The sequence below is a fragment of the Chrysochloris asiatica genome, unplaced genomic scaffold (assembly GCF_000296735.1).
Source record: "Chrysochloris asiatica unplaced genomic scaffold, ChrAsi1.0 scaffold00007, whole genome shotgun sequence".
Classification (NCBI taxonomy): domain Eukaryota; kingdom Metazoa; phylum Chordata; class Mammalia; order Afrosoricida; family Chrysochloridae; genus Chrysochloris; species Chrysochloris asiatica.
In genome coordinates, this window is record NW_006408525.1 from 10,161,992 (window position 1) to 10,187,588 (window position 25,597).

A 25,597-nucleotide genomic window follows, 5' to 3' on the forward strand; every position below is an offset into this window, starting at 1 on the left:
CCAGAGATGGAGGCATGGAGAGGGGGAGTGGCTGAGGACTCTAGATTCATGGACTAAGAAGAGAGGGACTAAGAGCTGGTGGCGAGGAGGCAGACTTGCAGAATGTGCCCTTTGTAGATGCAAATTATTATATATGCCTGAGTGTTTTTTTTTGTTGTTGTTTGTTTTTTAAAAACCTAAAGTAGATAGAGAGAAATACTGTTAACTGATGGTACATGGAGGGGATTATAATCATTGTAACGAAAAAAAAAAAAAAAAACCCACCATAATGAGAAGTGGAGAGATGGAGTGGCTGGGGACTGTGGAATAAGGAAGGGAGAGGGTTTGTGTGCTGATGGCCGGGAGGCAGGCTTGCGGGGTTTACCCTTTGGTTGTTTGAATGGTTATATATTCCTGAGTGCTCCGATGTACATCCAAAAAAACCCCAGTGGGAATGGAAGTAAATGCAAATAATGATGATGCATGGAGGGAATTGTAATTATTGCAATGAAGTGAAATACGATAGGATGAATGTAAAGCTGATGTTCTCCCATGTAAACTATCACTGATTCACAATTAAAACTTTAAAAATATACATACAGGAAAGAAATGAATGAAAATCAGTGCTTAAAGAAGAGGTTAAAAAAGAGTGAGATCAATATTACCTAATGCAAGAGAAAATGAAAACAAAAGTTTACATTTCATGTATAGTTGATGATTATAAATCCAATTTCACGGATATCATTTGTTCATACATAATGTTTAAATTTTGTATCTCTAGCCATACCTTGTTCCTGAAATCCAGGTTTGCATATCTAATACGAGTTGGATACCCACCGCAATCTTAATGCATCTAAAACTTCTGCCTACTCTTTTCTAAACCTTCTTCATCTTATTTTAAAAATTCCATTATCCTAGTTGTTCAAACCAAGATCCTTGGGTTTATCCTTGCCTGCTCTTTTTTATCATATACCATTTCATCAAGTTTTCTTTTATAAATTACACATTTGGTGTTGTACCAAGAAATCTTTAAAATAAGCCAAGGTCACAAAATTTTTCCCTTAATTTTGGTCTACAAAATAAATAATATTTTACAGTTAGGTCTATAGCCCATCTAGAGTTGTTTCTTGTTTTTTTTAACTGAAGTGTGAGGTGCAAGTTGAGATTCTTTATTGCTCTGCAAAAAAAACCAACTTAGTTTTATTGACATATAATTTATAAACAATAAAATTCACCTGTTTTAAGTATAGAACTCAGTGATTTTTAGTAAATTTACATCATTGTGCGAACAGCACCACAATCCAATTTTAGAACATTTCCTCAAAAGATCTTTTATACCTGCTTGCTGACCATTCCTGTTCCCATTCCCAGCCATAGGAGACCACTGATTTACTTTTGGTCTCTATAGATCTTCCTTTTCTACACAGTTCAAATAAGTAGAATCATAAGATATGATGCTTTCTGTAGCATAATGTTTCTGAGCTTCACCCATGTCAAAGCATAGATCAAGTAATTTGTTCTTTATTGTTAAATAACATCGATTGAGTAGATACCACATTTTGTTCAGTGCATGCCAAGAAGGGACTTTTTCTTTTTTGTGTACCAGATAAGTGCTCAATGAATGACAGTAATTTAAGCTAGTAAGGGGAGAAAGGAAGGGAAATTGTGGCTGAGTGTACCTTACAGCGATGGGTAAAGTCAGAGCTTCAGGGAATTAACTGTAGGTATAGGAAACTGCCCTGACTATGGGAACAAAATCTCTTGCCTTTGCATTCCCTGAACAGAGCTTGTTTACCACCCCATTTGCTTGTTATAAGCAGGAGGGTGTGGCTGTGGTAGCCAGTTCTACATCTATATTAAGGAAAGTGGCCTATTTTTGTCAGATGTGGGAAAGGTTGCTGATCTATGATAAAACTAAGTTGTTAAGTGCTTTGAAGTCGATTTTGACTCATAGTGACCCAGTATAGGGTTTCCAAGATGCGAATGCTGAGTTTGAACTGCCAACCTTGTAGTCCAGCAGTGCCTTATTCCACAGTGTCACACCAGTATAGTTAAAAGCAGTTATAAAGTATCTTTAAATAACATTAATCTGATTTAAAAAAAAAAAAAAAAACAGGCAGCATGGGCACATGCATTTATTCTCTCCCTCATAAAACAGTATAAAAAAAAAAATACATGTTTTTTAAGGTTTAAATCTTCAAGATCACAACAAATAGAAGAGAAGACAGCAGTGAGTAAGCAATTTCAATAACATTTTTGTAATAAGGAGAGCAAATGGAAAGGTGGGATCTGACTTATCAAAGTGGGAGAAGCTATCACCTTCAGGAATTGTAAAGGAGCAGAGTAGTGAGAGGTGCACCATTTCACCTCCACAGAACCTGAAAAGGGTCAGACATTAGAAGTACCATGTGGGTGGAGAAAAAGACAACATCTTTTTAAAAAAGACAAAAGACTATGTCTGAGAGCAATTGAGACTCACATCCCCAGCTCTTGTGGGAGAATGGAAGTTGATCCTCTAGAGAAATTGGAAAGGAGTTGTCTAGATTTGGAGACAGTAGACAGGTTAGAGAAGTGAGATGATAAACTGAAAATAAAGGGATCCCCAGAATCCCTGTACTATAACACCCTGATAAGAAACCGAATGTCGTTTCTGGAGAAACTGAGTATTTCCAGAAAAAAAGTACTCCTCTTAGTGACAGAAGTAGTGAAAAAAAAATTATTGTAGTGCTGACATAGGGAGCTCTCCATAATTAATCATTAACTGGAAAACAATGTAGTTACTAAAAACTTGCAGATAGTTAGGCCCCAGGAAAAGATAACACAAACCATGCATATGGATGAAAAGTTTATAAATATGGAGAAAAATATTTCAAATGAAATAAATCAAAGTATTGATTTCTAGGGAGGAATGAGATAGAAGAGATAAGACAAAAGGGGATATATTTTGCTTTAGGTTGTACTGATTTTTATTTTCAAAAGTTTTTGGGTTATTTTTTACAAAATTTTCATGTATTATGGTGCTATAGGATAAGCACTGGAATGCTAATCACAAGGTAAGCAGTTCAAACCCCAGTCTCTCCTTGGAAACACTACACAGGGTCTATGAGTCAGAACCAACTTGTTTCTGTTTTGTTTTTTTAAGGCATGTAATTTTTAAAGAGAAAAGAAAAGGAAAACAAAGGACTTGAGTTAGGCACAGAGAAGGATTGGTACCTACTAGCAAAGTAGGAACCATTGGTGGTAGTGGTGTGTCACCAAGTCAGTGCAGACTCATAGTGACCCTGTAGAGGGTTTCTGAGGCTATAAATATTTACGGGAGCAGAAAGCCTCATCTTTCTACTGCAGAGCAGCTGGTAGATTCGAACTGCTGACCTGGCAGTAAGCCAGCCAGCTTGTAATCCACTCACTACCAGGGATGCTTCTGGGAAACAATATGCTTTAATTAACGGTTGTTGTTAAGTGCCGTCATATCGATTCTGACCCAAAGCGACCCTGTATAGGGTTTCCAAAGAGCAGCTGGTGAGCTTGAATCACCAACCTTGCAGTTCAAAAGACTTTGCAGTCTGACGCTTTAGCCCACAGTGCCACACCCGGACTCCTTTTAGTTAATTAGGACCTCAAAAACACTATAAACTAAACAATGAATAATTCTACTTTATCCTTACTGTACGGCATTCTGTTTGCTGAGTACATTGTTCAGTTACTTCCAGAGCATACAAGACAAAATAAAATCTGTAGGAAATGAAATATTTTGAAATTTTAGGTAGGCATTACAAGATAGAACAGTTTTTAAAAGAAAAAGACAACCAGAAGAGGAATTTTCTCCCTGCATTTACAGTTTTAAATCTCTGTGATTCTAGCCAGAAGGTCACATGCTCAGGAAATACTACCAGATTTTTCCTGAATGATTGTAATTGACTCTCACTGCTCTGTTCTGATAAATATCTTGTGTTTACTTTTCTTTAGTGCAAAATTGTTCAGGAAACTTCATATTTCTGACCTTCTTGATTAAAAAATGCTAACATTTGATTCAACTCCAAGAATACAGAAAATGTGTGTAGGTATAAAATTGAAGCTTAAATATTTTAAAAAGTCAGTTTATAAGAGGGTCTAACCTTTTTCCTAAATGGTATTCTAATTTTAAATTGTAACTGCATGGTCATAAATATGGAGATAAGAGTACAGCACCACAAGTCATGTTTCAGAATTATTGAAAATAAAATGAGCATTTAAAATTATTGAAATGTTTCTTTCTAATTTCTAATTCTGTGATGCAAGTGCTTTGATCACATTTTGCAACAAGAAAAGAATATGCAATTAAAATACACACACACACACTTCTATTCTATGTTACAAGTAAACTGAGTGGCTAGTCTAAAGGCATTCTGACTCCTTGTTGTCAAATTCCAACGATGTTACTGATTTCTGGATTATTTCATGATTGTCTGACTGTCATCACTAGCAAGACTCCTGAAGAAGAAAAAGGGTGGGGGAAAGAAAATTTGTGGCAAGATGGAGAAAATAAAATTATTATAAAGTTTGACACCTCTTTTGGATAAGTCATTCTTTTTGTCTAGTAAGAATATTCAACTTAATTACTAAAAAGATAAAACACACTAAAGAATATTTCTTATTTTGCTTCCCAAAGTTAAATAATACAGTTTTCTTAAGTATTTTCTAGAGTATATTGTAATTATCGAAATTGATCTTCCAGTCCATAAAACATTCTTAGATTTCAAGCAATCATCTAATCTTTAATGATACTTGCTTTTTTATCCCTAGCTTGGGGTATCTACAGCCACTCTTTATCTTTGGAGAAAGTTTAGCAACCAGAAACGACTTCCTTTTTAAACTTTTATTTTTTAAGTAACAGCTTTATTGAGATAACTCACACATCAAGCTCTCTTATAACTTATGATTCCTCTTATCATACTTTCTCCAACTATCACTTACTCAGAGAAAATATCTGTCTTTTAATTTATGAGCTATTAACCTTATGGGTAGTACTGTATTAAACAAAAGAAAGCTGGGAATTTTGACAAGAAATTAAAAATAATGAGTCTTTAAAGCTCCTTTCAATGTTTCCAGAAGTCCTCTTTAGAATTTCCACATAAATCTCCTAATTTTATAATTCAAACTATTCTTATCTCCTATAATTAAATATACTTTTCTTTAATTACCAGTATTCAATTTAACATAAAATCTTTACAACAAATTCTTACTCCTTCTCATTTTACTTCCTATAACTACTTATGGGTTAAAAATACTTTTGTGGACTGGCCTGGAAATCTACCACCATTCATAACACTTTCTAAAGGAAAATGCATTAAAAATTCTAAAATGAATTTAAAAACAAATTTGAACAATACAATTTGTTTGAAATTGAAGTTTTCCTGTAATATAGATTAGAAAATTCCCAGAAATCTATAAATCACTGTGAGGGTATATTTGTCCCTTTGTTGGGAAACTGATAAATTTAGAACCAGTATGTGAGTCAGTTATCCTTTGAAAAATAGGAATTACAAAAGAGAATTTTAAAAGCCAGCTCTTGATTTTCCTTTTGTTTGTTTCCTAGGGACCCTTTATCCTTCTCATTAACAATGAGAAAAAGCTTTACTTTTCCAAATTATATGCCAAGGCTATAAGACTCTATTGACTATGTAAATAGTTTTAATATAGTGTCATTTTTTTAAATTATGTCTATTTGAAGTATCATCTTAAATTCAAATACCATTGATTTTTAGAAATAATAAGTAGCCACTGAATTCAACATACAGATTTTTTTATTTAGGAGGCATATTTTAATTAACTACTTCTTGAAAACATATAACACTAATTTTAAAAACTCTTAAGCTAATTTCTCAATAATTATAATGTCCAATTTATTACCTTATGTCTTCTGATTTACTATCAGTTTCTGATTTATCATTTTATACATCAGAATATAAATTTTAATCCTTATATTTCAGGAAAAGGACTAGACATGGTAAGAAACCTATTAATATTTTTGGCTTGCTGGTATTTCAATTTTCTATGAATAGATTAAAAATAATCACTATATCATCATTAGCGTAGATTTCAAAATATCACTTTCTGCTATCCATTCACATTTTGCTATCTGAGGAAGGTAAAAAACTGAAAACAACATGGAGATTATATATAGGAAAATGCTTCCTAATCTATAGAGAACTATAGTCTATCAAAAAAAGATAATCTAAAATTAAATTTAAAAAGTTACAACAATGAAAATAAAACTCCTTCAAAAATTAATTATGATCATAGAAATTTTATCTATATACAAAAATTTTGTCTGAATAAAAATACAAAACAGTTACTGAATCAATAATATTTTGAGTTACCATAAGGCAAAAAAATGAAAATTTTGAAGCAAAATGAAAATGCATGTTTGTAATGCTCTTAAATCACAAAGCCGAGCACTCATCATGCAGTCAGTGTAACATGACATAACATCCAAGCCATAGAAAAATATAAACCTTTTTAATCCTTTGAAAAGATGTAAAGTAATTGCTGAAGTTACTCTCTTCAGATGAGGTCTTTGTACCATGTCTTTCATTAATGTCAGCACAGTTGAGCTGACATCCTTGGGGGTTTTCGCTATGATTCAAACTAGCTGCATCCCATCCCATGGGTCTCTTCTTTGATTAACCACATTTTTCTCCCTTTTCCAGTATTATCCACAGTGCTAGTAATGATTAGAACTAAAACAGACTTAATTATAGTACCTTTCAAATAAGGAACTAAATATAGTTCTTTGTTCAGTCAACTGTGATTGTGGATGAATCACAGGAGTGTTTAAAACAAGATACACAGAATTCTACTTAATTATGTCCTGGGCCCTGAGCTTTTTCATATGTTGATTTTGTTAAGTTCCATCAAGGCTATATGGACTCATAGAAACTGTGTATAGGATTTCTGAGTAGGGGCTAGTGGGTTTGAACCACCGACCTCAAGGTAATTTATATTTGGAGATCTGATTAGAATTTCAGCAAACTGTACACTGTTCTGTTATATGGTCTCCCAATGGCAAAAGCTGAACCATCATGATTTATAAATATATGCTCAGTTTTAAATAAAGAATAGCCATTGCTTTGGTAAAAGTCAAGAAAACAAAGCTCAAAGTCAGTCTGTGAGAGCTTGCTACAGTTTCAGGTAACAGCAGAAGGAAATTCCCTTACTCAACATTCCTCAATCAACTCAACCCCTGCTTTTTTTTCCCCTTAGGTTATTTTTCCCAAACCTTCTTTTTTCTTTCTCCCAGAGATCTAGGTGTATACTGCTAATTAGACAAATTAATAGTTATATTAAAAGCATGCTACTTAACATATAATAAAATGTTATATTTCTCAAATTAATAATTTATTAATGGAGCTCTGGTAGCGTAGTGGTTACGAATCAGGCTGCTAATCTCATGGTCAGCAGTTCAAAACTACCAGCTATTCTGTGGGAGAAAGATGAAGCTTTTAGCTTCCACAAAGATTTACAGCCTCGGAAATTCTGTAAAGGGTCACTATGAGTTGGAACCTACTCCACGGCACATAACCAAACCAAAGCCAAAATTTATTAATTTAAAATAAGCCTACAGTAGAACTTCAAAGCATCTATGTTTATTTGAAATTTTTCTAACTTTGGTGAAAGCATACACAGCCGAAGATACAACAATTCACTGACACAGATTACATTCTTCAAGCTGTACTACCATCCTGAGTATCCTTTTTCAAATTATTCCACCACTATTACCTTAATCTCACTGCTCAGTAAGCTTTCCATCCAACCTTTCCAGTAGCTTCTTGTCAATTTCATCTCACACAGACAGTTCTTTACTAATTATTGTTGTTGTTAAATGCCATCAAATCAATTCCAACCTGCAGAGTTTCTGAGGAGCAGCTGGTGAACTGCCGACCTTGTGGTTCAAACCAACTTTGCAGTCCAGCACATTAACCCACAGTGACACATTTTTGTTGTTGTTGTTGTTGTTCACGCAAACTTGCAGTGAAACTGTTAACCAAAAAACTGACAGTTCAAACCCACCAACTGCTCTGCAGGATACAGATCTGGCAATTTGCTCCTATAAAGATTCCATCCCAGAAAACCCTAAGGGATAGTTCTGCTGTGTTGTATGAGGTCATATGAGTAGGAATCTACTTGGTAGCACCTAATAATAACACATTTCTTTAATTAAATTAAAAAAAAAATTTTTTTTAAGCTGTTGAGGCTGCTTATGCACAACCAAATATGATCAAGGATTTCTTTTCTTGGTTGCAGGTTTAGGGCCATGGTTCTGAAGGACATCTCAATCAAGTGGCCTAATATTGTTTCTCAGTACTTCTGCTCTACATCCTAGGGGTCTACTTCTAAGTAGCCATGCAAGGTATAGCAACTTTCTTCAGTCACCTGAAGCAACAGAGGAAGATGATGAGTCAGATATCAGAAGAAAATTGAATATACATCTAGTTACTTCTATGAATAAATGTCTCCTCTGCCATGAGACTAGAACTAGATGGTGCCAGGCTATCATTGCTAAATGTTAACATCAAAGATTCTAAAGAAGAATCCTGATCAAAAGGGAAGAAATATAGAACAGAATCTCAAATTCTCAATGGAACTCAGACTTTCTAGAGTTGTTGAGGATGGATGCACCACTTTATCTATAGCCCTAAAATAATTTCTCAACTTTAAACCTTAGATCAAAGTTCCTATTTTTTTTATTTCTACTTAGTTTAGTAGAGGGCTGTTCTATTGTTTTCAGAAATAATCATTTTATGAGTTAGAAGGATACACATCAAACTCATAAAAGGTTTCCTTTCATGAGAATTTCAGTTTGCTATAGTATCAGCACTGGACTGCTAACCATAAGGTCGGCAGTTCAAACCCAGCAACTATTACTCAGAAACCCTCCTTATAAAGGGTCAACATAAGTCGGAGTCAAACATTTAGATGTGAAATATTTTCATCGGGGAAGGCTTCTGTTAACAATTAGAATCCGAACCACATTCTCAAAGTTACATGAATATAATCGGTCATCTACATTTTATAAAACATAACTTGATTTTCTATTTACTCTTCAGTAATGAGAGATTGGATATAATACAAAGGGATAATGACCAGACCATATATGACAAGGGAACTCTGACCCACAACCTCTGCAGCTGCCAGTCTGGAAAGTCAGCCTCTGCAGCAATCAGTCCTAAGTGGTTAGAACTTGGTCAATGATGGCCAACTTCTCTGTTTTTTTGTACACACCACCCCCCAACATGTGCTTTCAACCCGACCAATTAGAAAAGGTCAAATATGATTCCCAAACCAAGTGCAGAAGATGCCCTGCTTCCAGTGAGCCTGCTCCACTTTCTTCGTGCCTACCACTTTCAATCAGAGCATACCTGAAGCCTTCTTTTATTTTCACTCTAAAGCTTTCCCACTTCTGTTGAGTAGGCCAAATAAAAGTGGTGATGGTTGATTTTCCTGCTATAGTTAGTTCTTAGTAAACAATAGGTTTTGTTTCCATTTGAGTTGTCTTCACTTCTTTCCACAACAGTATAAAAACCATGCAAAATTTAGGAATCATTTTTCTGCAGACATATTTACAGATTGACAGAAGATATTTTAGAACACTATTAGTGCTTCCACCTTAAACATCAACACTATTTTTTTTAATATAGCACAATTTTTTCTTTGAATCTAATTTTCAAATGATCATATTTCAAAGAAGGACCTACCAATTTGTGCCTGAAATAGCCAAGATTGGTCAAAAATACAAAATTTTATTCCTAAGCTATGTAAACCATGTATCTACTTAAAGCAATAAATTGGTTCAGGGGGGTTGACAGACAAATAGAAAAATAGCAAGGTAGAGATGGCAAGATTAAAAGGCCATCTTGGTTGACTTAGAACAAAATATCGCAGTGTTAATAATAATATGAGAAGACAATAAATATTATAATAAAATTGAGAATATAACATTTCCTGACATATTAACAGTAATATGTTTACAGATGGGATTTAAAGCTGTTAAGAATAACATAAATATAAATTGAATGAGTACTGGGCTAACAGTATATTCTTCAGCACTGCATTTAGTTCGAAAAGAAATATTGATTGTTTCCTTCACTAATGGTTAGTATAAACAAATAGCTGAGATGGGTTTTCAAAGACAGTTTACTGCCTCTCTACATGTAGCCCTGGAAGGTTATTGATAAACTTACTATTTCCATGAAAATGTGTTAATGGAATTGATTTCACTGTTGTGTCTTATTTTTACCTGGAGTATTTTATGAAGAGAGTATATTTTACAGAGAATGAATAAAAAGGAAATCATTGATCAATCTTTGAAATATTGGACTTCTGCAAAAATGCAATTTCTATGATATTTACACCCAAACAAGAAAAACTTGCACAATCTTCTAACTGGTACATCACAAGATCTTACAATTTGGTTCAAACTAAGAAAGCCTGAAGAGTTATAAAAACCAAGGTTTTTTTTTTGTTTTTTTAAATATATTTTTAAGTTTTTATTGTGAACTGAATGAAAGTTTACAGGGCAAATCATCAATTTTACATTCAACAAATCATACACCTTGTTTCATTTTGTTGTTGTTGCTAAATGCCTTCAAGTTGATTCCGACCCATAGCGACCCTGTATAGGGTTTCCAAGGAGCAGCTGGTAAGCTTGAACTACCGACCTTGCAGTTCAAATGACTTTGCAGTCTGACGCATTAGCCCACATACAATGATCATAATCCCCTCAATGTACCATTATATAACAGCACTTCTCTATATTCACTTTAGCTCTTTGGTTTTTGTTATTTTTTAAACACTCAGGCATATATAATAATTTACACCATCAAAGTGCACATTCTGCAAATCTGCCTCCTGGCTGCCAACTCTTAGACCCTCTCTTCCCATTAATCTAGAGTCGTCAGCTGCTCCCTGTCTCCATGTCCCTATCTCTGCCTCCATGTCTGATGTCACTGCTTCTCTGGATAAGGTCTCAAATTCCTCTTGAGCTCTTCTCCCTTGATGGTCCTAGGGTCCTTTGTTTCTGGACTGTAAGATTAACTACTCCCCTATTTTTGTTACAAAACTTCTACTTTACAATCGTGACAGTCGCAATTAGTCAAGATAAGCAATTAGTCAAGATAACAAATACTCACTGTTGAATCATAAAAATCTCATCTCCATGGGCAACTTAGACATTGGCTACCTAAAATGAAGGGCGATGAAGGCACGAAGTGACTGGCTTACCAGATTTCGAGGGGGGAGTTTAGTTTAATAGTGTGTGGGGAAAGAAAAAGTCCCCACTGAATAGTTTTCATCTTGTTTAGATGGGTCTGGTTAAAAGAGATGGGGATAAGATTCTTATTCAACAGTGAGTAATTGTTATCATGACTAATTGCGACTGCCACGATTATAAAAGGAGCTCTGGTAGCATACTGGTTACAAATCGAGCTGTGAGTCTTAAGGTCAGCAGTGTGAAACTACCAGCTGTTCCGTGGGAGAAAGATGAGGCTTTCTGCTCCTGTAAAGATTTATAGCCTCAGAACCCCATACAGGGTCGCTATGAGTCGGAACCGACTCCATGGCACATAACCACCACCACCACAACTGTAAAGGTAGAAGTTTTGTAACAAAAATGGGGGAGTAGTTAATCTTACAGTCTAGAAACAAAGGACCCTAGAACCATCAAGGGAAAACAACACAAGCTGAATGTGAGACCTTATCCAGAGAAGCAGCGACACCAGAGATAGAGGAAAAGACGCAGAGAAGGAGCAGCTGAGGACTCTAGATTCATGGAAAGAGACAGACTGAGAGCTGGTGGCCAGGAGGCAGACTTGCAGAATGTGCCCTTTGGTGGTATAAATTATTACATATGCCTGAGTGTTTTTTAAAAAAAAAAAAAAGGAACTAAAGTGAATAGAGAGAAATATTGCTAATTGATGGTGCATGGAGGGGATTATAATCATTGCAATGAAACAAGGTATATGATTTGTTGAATGTAAAACTGATAACCTGCCCTGTAAAATTTCACTCATTCCATATACAAAAATCTTAAAAAAAGTAAATTAAAAAAAAAAAAAATTTTATTCCCATCTCTTTTAACCAGGCCCATCTAGACAAGATGAAAACTATTCAGAGGGGACTCTTTCTTTCCCCACACACTATTAAACTAAACTCCCTCTTGAAACTTTGTAACCCAGTCACTTCAGGCCTTTATCGCCCCCTCATTTTAGGTAACCAGTATCTAAATTGCCCATCTCTATCTATCCTGTGTAAAGACCAAATTTTAAAGTTAACTTTTCTGTTGATATCCTTTTATTCAAGTATTATTATTTTTTCATGATATCACTGGCCTGGCTTCTCAGATATATTGCATATATAGTAGCAGAGTCAGGGAATGGCATAATTACAGTATTCCACTAAAATAGACTTTGTGGATGTTTGAAACCCTCTGAAGTTTCATGCCTGATCTTAGTAGTCTAGTCAATCATTTAGGAGAATTGTGTGACAATCTAAATTTGCTGGAAATGTTTGATGTTGTAAGTATCTGACCATATCATGATCATAACTTTAAATATCATCTCTCTGCTGATGACTAACTGGTAACTTTTAATCATTTTTACTGGGGTGATAATATTTAAGAAGGCTGAAGCTCCAACTATCCCTTTTTGCTGCCAACAGAGTATCATCATTTTGCAATTTCAGAGCATTTGCAATTTGTAATGCTAGAGTGACTTCTTATTTACTTATTGTCTATAACAGATCTATGAGGCAGACACATCGGATTTATTCACCAATGAAAAACTAGCAAATAGCACAGTTGCTGGCATATATCTAACAATAAACAGGTAGAATAAATAATTGAATTATTATTTAGCTATGTGAATTGTTAGTTCTGCTCACCTGATAATTAAGTGATCCAAAAAAATACTTATTCAGAATCTTAATATTTTTCCAAAACCTGCACTAAGTGATTAGTAGGGAAGACAGACGTATAAGAATTATCTTATATATCCATTGTCATCGAGTTACTTCTGACTCAAAGCTACCCTACGGGACAGAGTAGAACTGCTCCATAGTGTTTCCGAGACTATCAGCTTTTATGGGAACAGAAGCGTAATCCTTCTGTCTCAGAGCAGCTGACAGGCTTGAACCATTGATCTTGCAGTTAACAGCCGCATAAGAAAAAGTTGTACAATCTTCTAATTGGTATATCACTTACAATGCATAACCCATTTGCACCACCTGGACTCTCTGAATTACCTTTTACAACGATTATGATGTTATATTTGTGATAGCACAGGTCTAAGAAAGATAGACAAAACTATAATTACACTAACTAAAAGAAATAATTAATTGCTCAAGGAGTTCCCAGAATCTACATTCCTTTCCTATTGGTATTCTCTATAAGGGTTGAGGAATGCACATACCAATATAATAACTTTAATAAAAATTCTTCAAATCAATAAATGATTACTCCTAAATTTAAAAACTGGACAAATATCTTAGAATTTTAAACAATATCCTACAAACAACAGACTCTAAATACTCAATGTGCCTCATAAGACACAATACAGACTGAAAGCAGACGTGCTCAAATTAGATAGATGTGCCTTCCAGTACTTCCTCTGTATAATGTAAATCTTAATTTTCTGATCTGAAAATCAGATAACAGGAGGTAGCAAGACGGCAGACTAGATAGAAAGGCTATATAGATCTTAGGAGGCTTTCTGCTCATAGGATCATAGATTTACAACCTTAGAAACCCTGTACAGGGTAGCTATGATTTGGAACCAACTCCATGGCACATAACCACAACCACCACCACCACAACAACAAAGACACAGAGAAACAAATGAAACAGATGCAGATGATAGTCCTGGAACCTTGAGCTTCAGATGAAGGGACAGAGAAGTGGACTGAATGCTTACTAGGCGGGAAAGCTGAAGGGGAGAGGCAGATTGATGACCTGTGCCAGACTACCAGACCATTTTAAGCTTTTGTGAGCAGCTTCAAAGACAAAAAAACAAAACAAAAAAAAAACACCAAAAACATGTTGGTGTTGCAGAAACAGACCAGTGACTTGGGGGGAGATAAAAGTGCGATTTTTTTTTTCCTTGTTCCCTAAACTCCACTGGTGTGGCGCTATGGGATAATGCGTCAGACTGCAAAGTCGTTTGAACTGCAAGGTCAGTGGTTCAAGCTCACTAACGGCTCCTTGGAAATCCTATTCAAGGTTGCTATGGATTGGAATGGACTCAACGGCACTTAACAACAACACTCCACTGGATACCAGAGGCAAGGCCAATTCCCACCCAAGTATACCTCCAGGGATGCTCCCATTCACCCAGTGGTCAGAGCCACAGGATGATGAGCACCACAATTGTGAGCCCCATTAAAGGAGAGGGTAGCTATTTGCAATGACCCCCATTCAGGCAGGCCCCTGCTCCAAATCTACAGAGCCATTCCTGGCTAGACCTGGACCAACCCTAACTAGGAGAAGCAGCTGAACAGACACATGGGAGGTGGGGGAGAAAGAAAGAAAAAAGAAAGAAAGGAAACGTGATTTCTGCCAACTGTCCAAGCATAGCATGGCCATCTTGAACTTTTAAAGGCAACTTTGAAGGCAAGAGGGTGATAGGTAGCACAAAGGCATACTGCTTATTAGTGGAGAGAAAACAGAGAAATGTTTTTCTTGTGCCCCACATTATCATGGTGACCAGAGGTGTGGCAGGTTCCTACCTTCATACACTCCCAGCAAAGTTCCTGCTCTCCAGGTGATTAGCGGCACATCAGAGCATGTGGGGACCTATTAGCACCAACCCCAGCACAATCAGGTGTGGCCTGCCAAAGACCTGCAAAGTTGGTTCTGGCCAGCTCTAGACTAGCGGGATCTCTCACCTTCAGCTGCCCTCTGGATCGGAAATACTCTGAAACCCCAGCTGCTTTAGAGTCTGCACAAACTACTTCTGGATTGGGTGCCCAGAATAGACAACACCTTGCCCTGCAGGAACACCATCTAGGGTTGAGAGGTTTACTTTCTCATCCCTTACCCACTCATGATGCGAGTAAGGTCATTTGCTGGCAAAAAACCCTAGAAGTTTTTCCTCTCTGGGTCTGCCCTGGTTATTTCCTTTTATTATTTTTGTTTGTTTATTCTTTCTTCTTCCTATTCCTCTCTTTTGCTTTCTATTTTTCTATGTCTGCATTCATTTTGTCTCCTTTTTTCTCTGCTTCTCTTTCCCAACCACTGCTGCTTTCTTCTTTCTTTCTGTTTTTGTTTTTCTTTACTACTTTATGGTCACTTTCCCTTTTACTTATTTCTCTTCTTAATTGTGCTTAGTTTTTTTTTCTTTCTGTTCATTTTCTCTCTTTTTAATTTCCCTCTCCCCATTTCTTTTCTTTATTTTTTGCATTCTTCTTCTACTTTTTTTTTTTTTTTTTACTATTTTCTCCTTTAGATGTTCTTTACTTCTTTCTTTTTCTTTTTTGTGTGCTTTCTCCTCTTGCCTTTACTGACAGAACATAGCAACCATGTCCATACAGCCCATACAGCAACACCATACCCTTGATACAACCCTACCCATTGGGCAAGAACCAATACCAGCTGCTATACACTAGATCAATGACAACCAACATCAGTCAAATGCATCCTAAACTGAACTGCATTAACAGTGAACAGAGGATGGTGCACAAGCTCCTCTCCTAATCACACCCACCCACCACCAGGAGGCAGCTGATGAGTGCCTAAGACTATACATTCAATCATCAACTTATAAAAATACACAATACCACAATGTCTCAAAAGCAGCAGGCAATTTCTGCTGACACGAAGAAACAAGATAAAGTGGCTCAAACAAGTGACTAAGAGGCAGAGCTAGAAAATACATAGTTTGGATCAGGTGCACTTTAGTCCTCAAACTGATATCTTTGTTTTTGAACACTTCAAAGGCCTTGTGCAGCATATCTATCAGCTCCATGGATTATTTGCTCAGTAAACAAGAATGAATAAGTATGGCAAAAAGATATAATCATGGTGTACATCTTACTGATTTTAAACCATTCAGTGTCCCCTTGTTCTGTCTGAACAACTGCCTCTTGGTCTATGTACAGGTTCCTCATAAATACAATTAAGTGTTCCAGAATATTCATCCTCTGCAATGTTGTCCATAGCTAGAAAAACAATCAGAAAAAATAATTTTAAAATCTGAAGAAAGTCTAAAATTCATGTGGGACAACATGAAGAGGGATCATGTTGTGGTCAGAATTCCAAAATAGGAAGAAACCAAAAAAAATAAGACTAAACTCTAATTTCTCAGCAGAAACCTCGATGGCAAGAAGGCAATAGGATGACACATACAAAACTCTGAAAGAAAAGAATTGCCAACCAAGAATCATATACCCAGCAGAACTACCCCTCAACTATGGTAACAAAATGAGAATATTTTCAGATAAGCAGAAATTAAAGGAGTTTGTAATAACCAGACCAACTTTACAAAGAATACTAAAGGGAGTCTTTTGGACTGAGCACCAACAACAGCAGACAAAAACCTAAGATTAGCATACAAAGCAACCCCATCCAGAATTCAATCCAGATATAGAATTATCCAAAATAAAAAAAATCTATGAGACTGAAAATAGGAAACCAGAAGCATAAATTTGTAGTTAAGACAACTACAAAAGAAAAGGAGAGAAAAGTGTAGTTATAGAACTTCCAAATGGCAAGGAAATTAAGTAAATTTCAAGATAAAACGAAAAATTTTAAACTGGGGAAGAAATCAGTAAGTTATAGGATAACTTCAAAGAAAATTAATACACTTTCCCATCAAATCAAGAAAAGGGAAAACCATGAAGATTTAGTAAACATTAAAACAACAACAATGAATAAACTGACAAAAACAAACAAAGCAAAATGAACACAGCACAAAATTATGGAACAAAGAAGCCGGCAACACTAAAAAACACACAGCAAAATTATTGCAATCAATTAATACCTACTGATAACTGCACTGAACATCAATGAATTAAGTGTACCAGTCAAGAGACAGAGAGTAGCAAAATGGATAAGAAAACAGGATCCTACAATAGGCTGTCTACAAAAGATAACTTTACACAGAAAGGCAAAAATAGATTAACAATCAATGGACTGGGGGAAAAAATCAAGCTAACAACAATAAAAAAAAATTAGTAGGAGTGGAAAGATTAATTTCTGATAAAATAGGAGTTTAAGGCAAAAACTAGCATAAGAGACAAATTAAGACATTATCTCATGATTAAAAGGATCAATTGAACTAGAGGATATAATTTTAGAATGAGTGAATGAAAGAAGGTGAATTTAAGCCAATAGTCTTTAATTTGGTACCATGTTCTAGGTAATGAACCTTGTACTTTCGTATACATTATGCCATAAAAGCATTTAGGATCTTAACATATATGACATTACATATGCTAACCAACATTACACTTTGCTCTATTATATTTCTACTCATATTTTAACATAAATTTTTTTTCTTACGTGAGAAATATTTGCTTTGGTATATTTTATGAATTTTTGTAAGCCACCTCTAATGCTTTATGGTAAGTGTATGTTGTTGTTCTAACTCATAGCAACCCTATGTACAACAGAATGAAACACTGCCCGGTCCTGTACCAGCCTCACAATTGTTATGCTTGAGCCCACTGTTGCTGACACTGTGTCAATCCATCTCATTGAGGGACTTCCTTTTTTTTTTGCAGCTCCTCCATTTTACCAAGCATAATGTACTCTAAGGACTGTTCCTTCCTGACACGTCCAAGGTACAAGAGACCAAGTCTCGCTTCGAAGGAGCATTCTGGCTGTACTTCTTCGAAGGAGCATTCTGGCTGTACTTCTTCCAAAACAGATTTGTTTTTCTTCTGGTAGTCCATGATACTTTCAATATTCCTTAATTTGGTAAGTGTATATATAATCTTATGTAGCTACGTGCCAAGATTTGAAATTAAAGAATTTCAGAGAGTTCAAGTAAAAATGAGATAAAGTGTCAGGAAAATGTACTTATACAATGGAAAAATGAAAATATCAAAGTTAAGAATTGGTCCAATATACTTGTTGTTTGCCGTTTAGTCAGATCTGACTCAGTGAACAGGGTTACTGAGGAGTGTCTGGTGGGTTTGAACCACGAAGCTTGTGGTTAGCAGTCTACTGCTTATCCTTTAGCACCATATCCATTTGGTAATTTGAAAAAGCTTGTGAAAAAAGAATAAACATTGCATTGATACCTCTCACAAGAGAGGCATCTACATTGTTTTATATATTGATTGCTGGATAGGAATATCCTGCATTTCAAAGGATTCTGCATGCAACTGTGATAAATCATCAGGCCACATTTCAGTAGGATTGGAGTACTATAGAGTCATCAACAGGATATTGTTGTTGTTGTTAAGTACTGTGGAGTCAGTTCCGACCCTGCACAGGGCTTCCAAGGCTATAAACCTTTATGGGAACAGAATGCCTCATCTTTCTCCCGCGGAGCAGCTGGTAGTTTCAAACTGCTGACCTTGAGGTTGGCAGCCCAACTCATAACCACTACGCTACCAGAGCACCTTAAATTAAACTGTAACAACTTAAAAGGTTTATTCAAGCATTTGAGGACATTTGTTAAAATCTATATAACACTATTGGATACCAATCCAGGAAAAGCATTTAGTGTAACTGGGATTCCTGATCAACATGCTGAAGTGACCCATTTAAAAGTATCATTCTTTTATATTATCTTTCTTTTATATTGTCTTTACCCATTTGGTACCTATTTTTGGATTCGCTGTTTGTTGTTGTTAAGTGCTGTTGAGTCAATTCCAATCCATAAGGACCCAAAAGAGCAGCTGGTGAGCTTGAACCGCCGCCTTGCAATTCAAATGGCTCTGCAGTCTGACGCATTAACCCACAGCGCCACACCAGGACTCCCGAGTTCTCTGTTTAGTGCAGGGTAAAAGAGTTTACTTCTCAGACAGGTGGTTAAGAGGTAGAAATGCAGGTTGCCTAATTGAAGTCATTGAAATTTTCATGACAAGGGGTAAAAAAAAAAATCAAGATTTTTTTCCCACTTATTTTATAACTAGGTAAGGTTAGAAAAGTGGAGGCTATGGGCTGAATGCTGGATTGAAAACACATAATAGTGAGTGAAATTTATAAATTCAAAGATAGGATATCTTGTTATTATTTCCAAATGAGGAATAAGAATTGTATGTTTTACCCCAAATATGAATTCAGGAAATAAGGTAAAAAGTTTCTCACAATTTTACAATGTACACAAGTATATATAAGCATGTTGTTGTTACGTGCTGTAGAGTTACTTCCAACTCATAGTGACCCTGCATAGGATTTCCAAGGAGTAGCTGGAGGGTTTTTCCAGTACAACCTTACAGTTAGTAATCCAGTGTTTATCCTATAGTGCCATAACATAATCATAAATTGCTATTTGTTAACGTATATACTAAAATGTTGTATATTATGAAAATCTACAACTGACATGTATTGAATAATTTATTTTATTTTCAGAGCTTTTTGGATTTGTGGTTCAGGGGTTGGGAACCAATAATAGATGCTGTAACATTTGGAAAATACATTTCTAACAATTTCTCTACTCACCTCCAAGATCAATTTCTCCTAAAATGACAAATGTAAGAAGTTAAAAATGTCACTGAATTATTGAGTATTCAGCCAGATTAAAAGATGTGACTGGATTAATGGTATTTAAAGAACAAACTTTATGGACTGTGGTTCTATCACTGCCAAATCCATCTGTCTTAGATTGAGTTTTCTAGAGAAGCAAAACCAGTATATAAGCGGGCTTCAAAAATTGAGTGAAAATTACATTAAAATAAAATTTTTCCATGAACTGTTTAAAGCATCCTTGTATATATAAATATGTATATAGAGATTTATTTCAAGGTCCACACAATTGCAGAGGCTGGCAAGTCCTAAATCCATGGGTCAGACAGCAAGCTAGAGGCTGATGAACCCAAAATCTGCAAGTCAAGTGGCAGGTTACTGGCTTACGTCCCAAGAAACAGAGGTCAGAGGATGACAAGCCGAACACACAAATGCCATATATATGAGGATAAATTTAAAAGCACTACTACAAAACCAGAGAAACATTAAACAAAAATATCAAAATGTGAAACTATTGTTTCTCAACATAGCCTTCATCTAGGTCTACACGCTCTGGAAGAGGTGTTGTCATCTCTGTAACCCTTCCCTGAAGAAACCTGCACTCGTCTTTTATACTACATTAAAACAACAGTTTTGGCATCCTTAAGGGACTCAAATTGTATTCTTTTTCAATGCCCTTTGAGCTGTTATTGTGGTTGTTAGGTGCAATTGAGTCAGTAACGACTCATAGCAATCCTATGCAAACCAGAACAAAACACTGCCTGGTCCTGGACCAACCTCACAATCATTGCTGCTGTTACTGTGCCAATCCATTTCATTGGGGATCTTCCTCTTTTCCTCCAACCCTTCACTTTACCAAACATGACACTCTTCTCAAGTGACTGCATGCTCCTGATATTATGTCCGAAATATTACAGATTTGGTCATCCTGGCTTCCAAGGAGCACTCTGGCTATACTTCTTCTAACACAGATTTGTTTGTTCTTTTGGCAGTCCATGGGACTTTTAATATTCTTCTCCAACACCATAATTCAAATACATCAATTCTTCTATGGTCTTCCTTATTCACTGTCCAACTTTCACATTGAAAATACCATGGCTGGGGTCAGGCGCACCTTAGTCCTCACACTGACATCTTTGCTCTTCAACACTTTAAGCAGGTCTTGTGCAGCAGATTTGTCTAATGCAATATGTCACGTGATTTCTTGACTGCTGTGTCCATGATTGTTGATGGTTGATCTGAGCAAAATAAGTCTTCGACAACTTCAATCTTTTCTCCATTGATATGGAGGCTGTTTACTGGTCTAGTGGTGAGGATTTTTGTTTTCTTTACATTGAGATGCAACCCATAACGATTGCTGTAGTCTTTGATCTTCATCAGTAAGTATTTTAAGTTCTCTCCACTTCCAGCAAACAAGGTTGTATCATCTACATATCACAGGCTGTTAATGAGTCTTCCTCCAATCCTGATGCCACATTTCTCTTCATATAATCCAGCTTCCTGAATCCAAGAAGCATACAGATTGAATAAATATGGTGAAAAAATACAACCCTGGTGCATACTTTTCCTAATTCTAAACCATTCCATGTTCCCTTGTTCTGTTCAAACAACTGCCTCTTAGTCTATGTACAAGTTCCTCATGAGCACAATTAAGTATTCCAGAATGCTCATACTTCACAATGTTGTCCATAGCTTGTCATGATCCATACAATCAAAAGCCTTTGCGTAGTCAATAAAGCACAGGTAAACATCTTTTCGGTATTCTCTGCTTTCAGCCAAGATCCATCTGACGTCAGCAATGATACCCCATGTCCACATCTTCTTCTGAAACCAGCTTGAACTTCTGGAAGTTCTGTATCCATGTATGGTTGCAGCCATTTTTATATTACCTTTAATAAAACTTTACTCGCATGGGATATAAATGATATTGTCCGATGATTTCCGTATTCCTTTAGGTCACCACTCTTTGGAATGGGCACAAATACAGATCTCTTCCAGTCAACTGACCAGGTACTTGTCTTCTAAATTTCTTGGCATAGGTGAGTGAGTGCCTCCAGTGCCACATCAGTTTGTTGAAAGAGTTCAATTTGTATTTCATCAATTCCCAGTGTCTTATTCTTTGCCAATGCCTTCAATGCACCTTGGACTTCTTCAGGATCATTGGCTCTTGATCATATGCTACTTCTTGAAAATGGCTGAACAGTGACCATTTCTTTTTGGTACAGTGACTCTGTGTATACCTTCTATGGTCTTTTGATGCTTTCTGTCCATAGAATTTGCCCATAGAATCCTTTACTACTGCAAGTGAGGCTTGAATGTTTCCTTCAGTTCCCGCAGCTTGATAAATGCTGAACGTGTTCTTTCTTTTGGTTTTCTAACTCCAGGTCTTTGCACATTTCATTATAATATCTGACTTTGTCTTCTCAAGCTGACCTTTGAAATTTTCTGTTCAGTTCTTGCACTTCATTTCTTTTATTTGCTTTAGCATCTCTATGCTGGAGATCAAGTTTCAGAGTCTCTTCTGACATCCATCTTGGTCTTTTGCTACTTTTTTGTCTGCTTAATGAACTTTTGCTTTCTTCCTGTATGATGACAACTCTTCTTCTGGTCTTCAGTCTTTAGAGTCTAAAGCATCAAATCTGTTCTTCAGGTGATCTCTAAATTCAGGTGGGATTATATTCAGGTCAGATTTTGGCTCTTGTGAACTTCTTTTCATTGTCTTCAGCTTCAGCCTGACCTTGCATATGAGCAGTTGATGGCCTGTTCCACATTCTACCCCTGACCTTGCTTTGGTTGATGATATGGAGCTTTTCTACCATCTCTTTTCACAGATGTAGTGAATTTGATTTCACCATCTGGTGAAGTCCATGTGTATGTATAGTAGTCTTTCCTGTTGCTTAAAAAATGTATTTGCAATGAACAAATCATTGATCTTGCAAAATTCTATCATGCAATCTCCAGCACCATTTCTATCACCAACACCATATTTTCAAATGACTGATCTTTCCTCTTTGTTTCCAACCTTCGCATTCCAACCATCAGTAATTATCAATACATCACGATTACATGCTTGATCAATTTCAGACTGAAGAAGTTGGTAGTATATTTCAATTTCATCACCACTGGCTTTAGTAATAGTGGGATTAACTGGTCTTCCTTGCAGGCATATGGATATTATCCTGTCACAGACAGCATTGTACTTCAAGATCGATCTTGAAATGTTTTTTATGATGATGAAAATGACACCATCCCTCTTTATTTTTCCTGGCATAGTAAACCATACTGTCATATTCAAAATGGCCAATACCAGTCCATTTCAGCTCACTAATGTCTAGGATCTGTTTTGGAAGAAGTGCAGCCAGAGTGCTCCTTGGAGGCCAGGATGGCTAAGCTTCGTCTCTCCTACTTTGGACATATTGTCCGGAGGAAACAATCGTTGGAGAAGGAGGTCATGCTGGGTAGGGTGGAGGGTCAGAGAAAAAAGAGGAAGACCCCCAACGAGATGGATCAGCCAGATGGCATCATTGATGGACTCAAGTGTGGCAGCGGTAGTGAGGTTGGCCCAGGATCGGACATTATTTCGTTCTGCTGTGCATGGGGTCGCTATGAGTCGGTTCCGACTCGATGGCACATGACAACAACAACAACGTCTAGGATAGCCATCTTTATTTCATTTTTTTACCACTTCCATGTTCCAATTATTAATGGATGGTTACTGCTGTTTCTCTTAATTTTGAGCTGTGCCCCATCAGGAAATCAAAGTCCTGAAAGCTTTACTCCATCAGCATCATCATGGTCAATTCTACTTTGAGGAGGCACATTCTTCCCTTGTCATATCTTGAATGCCTTCCAACTTGAGGGGCTCATCTTCTGGTACTATACCTGATAATATTCTGCTGCTGTTCTTAATGTTTTAAACTTCTAGTATTGTATCTGACAATGTTCTGCTACTATTTATAAGGGTTTCAGGGGCTAAACATTCAGAAGTAGTCTGTCTCACCTTCTTCCTAGTTTGTCTTAGTTTGGAAGTTCCAGTGAAACTCGTCCCACCATGGATAACGCTGCTGGTACATAAAATACTGGTGGCATAGCTTCCAACATCCCAGCACCATGCAAGGTACCATAATATGACAAACGGACAGACAAGTGATGAGTAAAACAAGTCAGACACAAAAGGAAAAATATGGTGTGATTCCAATTATATGAAATATCTCGAAGAAACAAATCCATAGAGACAAAAGTTTATTAGTGGTTACCACAAGTGGATGCAAGGGCAAAATGAGGAGTTATTGCTTAAGGGGTACTGAGTTTCTGTTTGTGGCGATGAAAAATATGGAAATGGATAGTGCTGATGGTTGTACAACATGGTGAGTGTTATTAATTTCACTGTACTGTACATGTAAAATTGGTTGAAATATATACATACATACATATAGGGCTCCTGGTTGGCCCTGTAGGATAAGCAATGGACTGTAGGATAACCACATGGTTGGTGGTTAGGCAGTTCAAACCCACCAGCTGCTCCTCATAAACACTATACAGGGTCACTACGAATCAGAATTGACTCAACAACACTTAACAACAACAGTATATATATATATACTGCTGTTAGGTACCATGGAGTCAATTTTGACTCACAGAGACCTTATGCACAGTAGAAAGAAACACTGGCCAGTCTTGCGCCATCCTCATAACTGTCATTATGTGTGAGTGAGCCCAATGTGGCTGCCACTGTGTCAATGCATCTCGTATGGGGCTCTTCCTCTTGTTTTTGCTGATCCTCCACTTTTCCAAGCATGAAGTCCTTCTTTAGGGATTAGTTCCTCCTGACATAATGTCCAAAGTACAAAGACAAATTCTCAACATCCTCACTTCTAAAGAGCATTCTGGCTGTATTTCTTCCAAGATAGATTTATTTGTTTGTCTGGAAATCCATGGTACTTTTAAGATTCTTCTCCAACGCCATAATCCAAATGTATAATTCTTCTCTGTCTTCCTTATTCATTGTCTAACTTTCACATATTTAAAATACCATGGCATGGCTCAAGTGCACCTTAGTCCTCAAAGTGGTATCTTTGCTCTTTAAACACTTTAAAGAGGTCCTTTGCAGCAGATATGACTAACACAATACACTGTTTGATTTATTGACTGCTGCTTCCATGAGCATTGGCTGCAGATCCAAGCAAAATGATGTCATTGACTACTTCAATCTTTTCAACATTTATCCTCATGGTATTTACTGGTCATTTTATTTATTGACCCAAGTGTGAGGATTCTTGTTTTCTTTACATTCAGGTGCAATTCATACTGAAGGCTATAGTCCCTGATCTTCAACAGTATCTCAAGTCCTCTTCACTTCCAGTCAGCAAGGTTGTGCCTTCTGTATATCACTGGTTATTAATGAGTCTTCTTTCAGTCTTGATGCCTTGTTCTTCTTCGTATAACCCAGCTTCTCAGATTATTTGCTCAACATACAGATTGAATAAGTATGGTAAAGGATACAAACGTGGAACACCTTTCTGATTTAAAACCACTGAGTATACCCTTGTTCTGTTCAAACTGCCTCTTGGTCAATGTATAGGCTCCTCATGAGATCAATAAAATGTTCTGGTATACCCATTCTTTACAATATTATTCATAGTCCATTATGATCCACACAGTCAAATGCCTTTGCTTAGTCTCCCAACTGCAAAACTATATTTCTACCTCTTAACCACCTGTCTGAGAAATAAACTCTTTCACCCTGCACTAAACAGAGTCCTGGTGTGGCGCTGTAGGTTAATGCGCCAGTCTCAAAGCATTACGAAAGAAAAACCAAGTGACATACATTCTGAATCAAGCATCAAAATGTCATCACTTTTCTCAATCATAATAATGGAAACTAAGAGACAATATAGCCATGCCATCAAAATTCTGTAGGAAAATGACTTTCTAAACCAAAAATTGTATAACCAA

General features: G+C 36.4%; 1 protein-coding gene across 1 annotated transcript in view; it reads right to left on the bottom strand.

Moving 5' to 3' along the window:
• PPM1E (protein phosphatase, Mg2+/Mn2+ dependent, 1E) overlaps positions 1 to 25,597 on the bottom strand; it is a 264,999-nt gene that overhangs the window by 142,727 nt on the left and 96,675 nt on the right. The gene's annotated exons all lie outside the window — the stretch shown is intronic.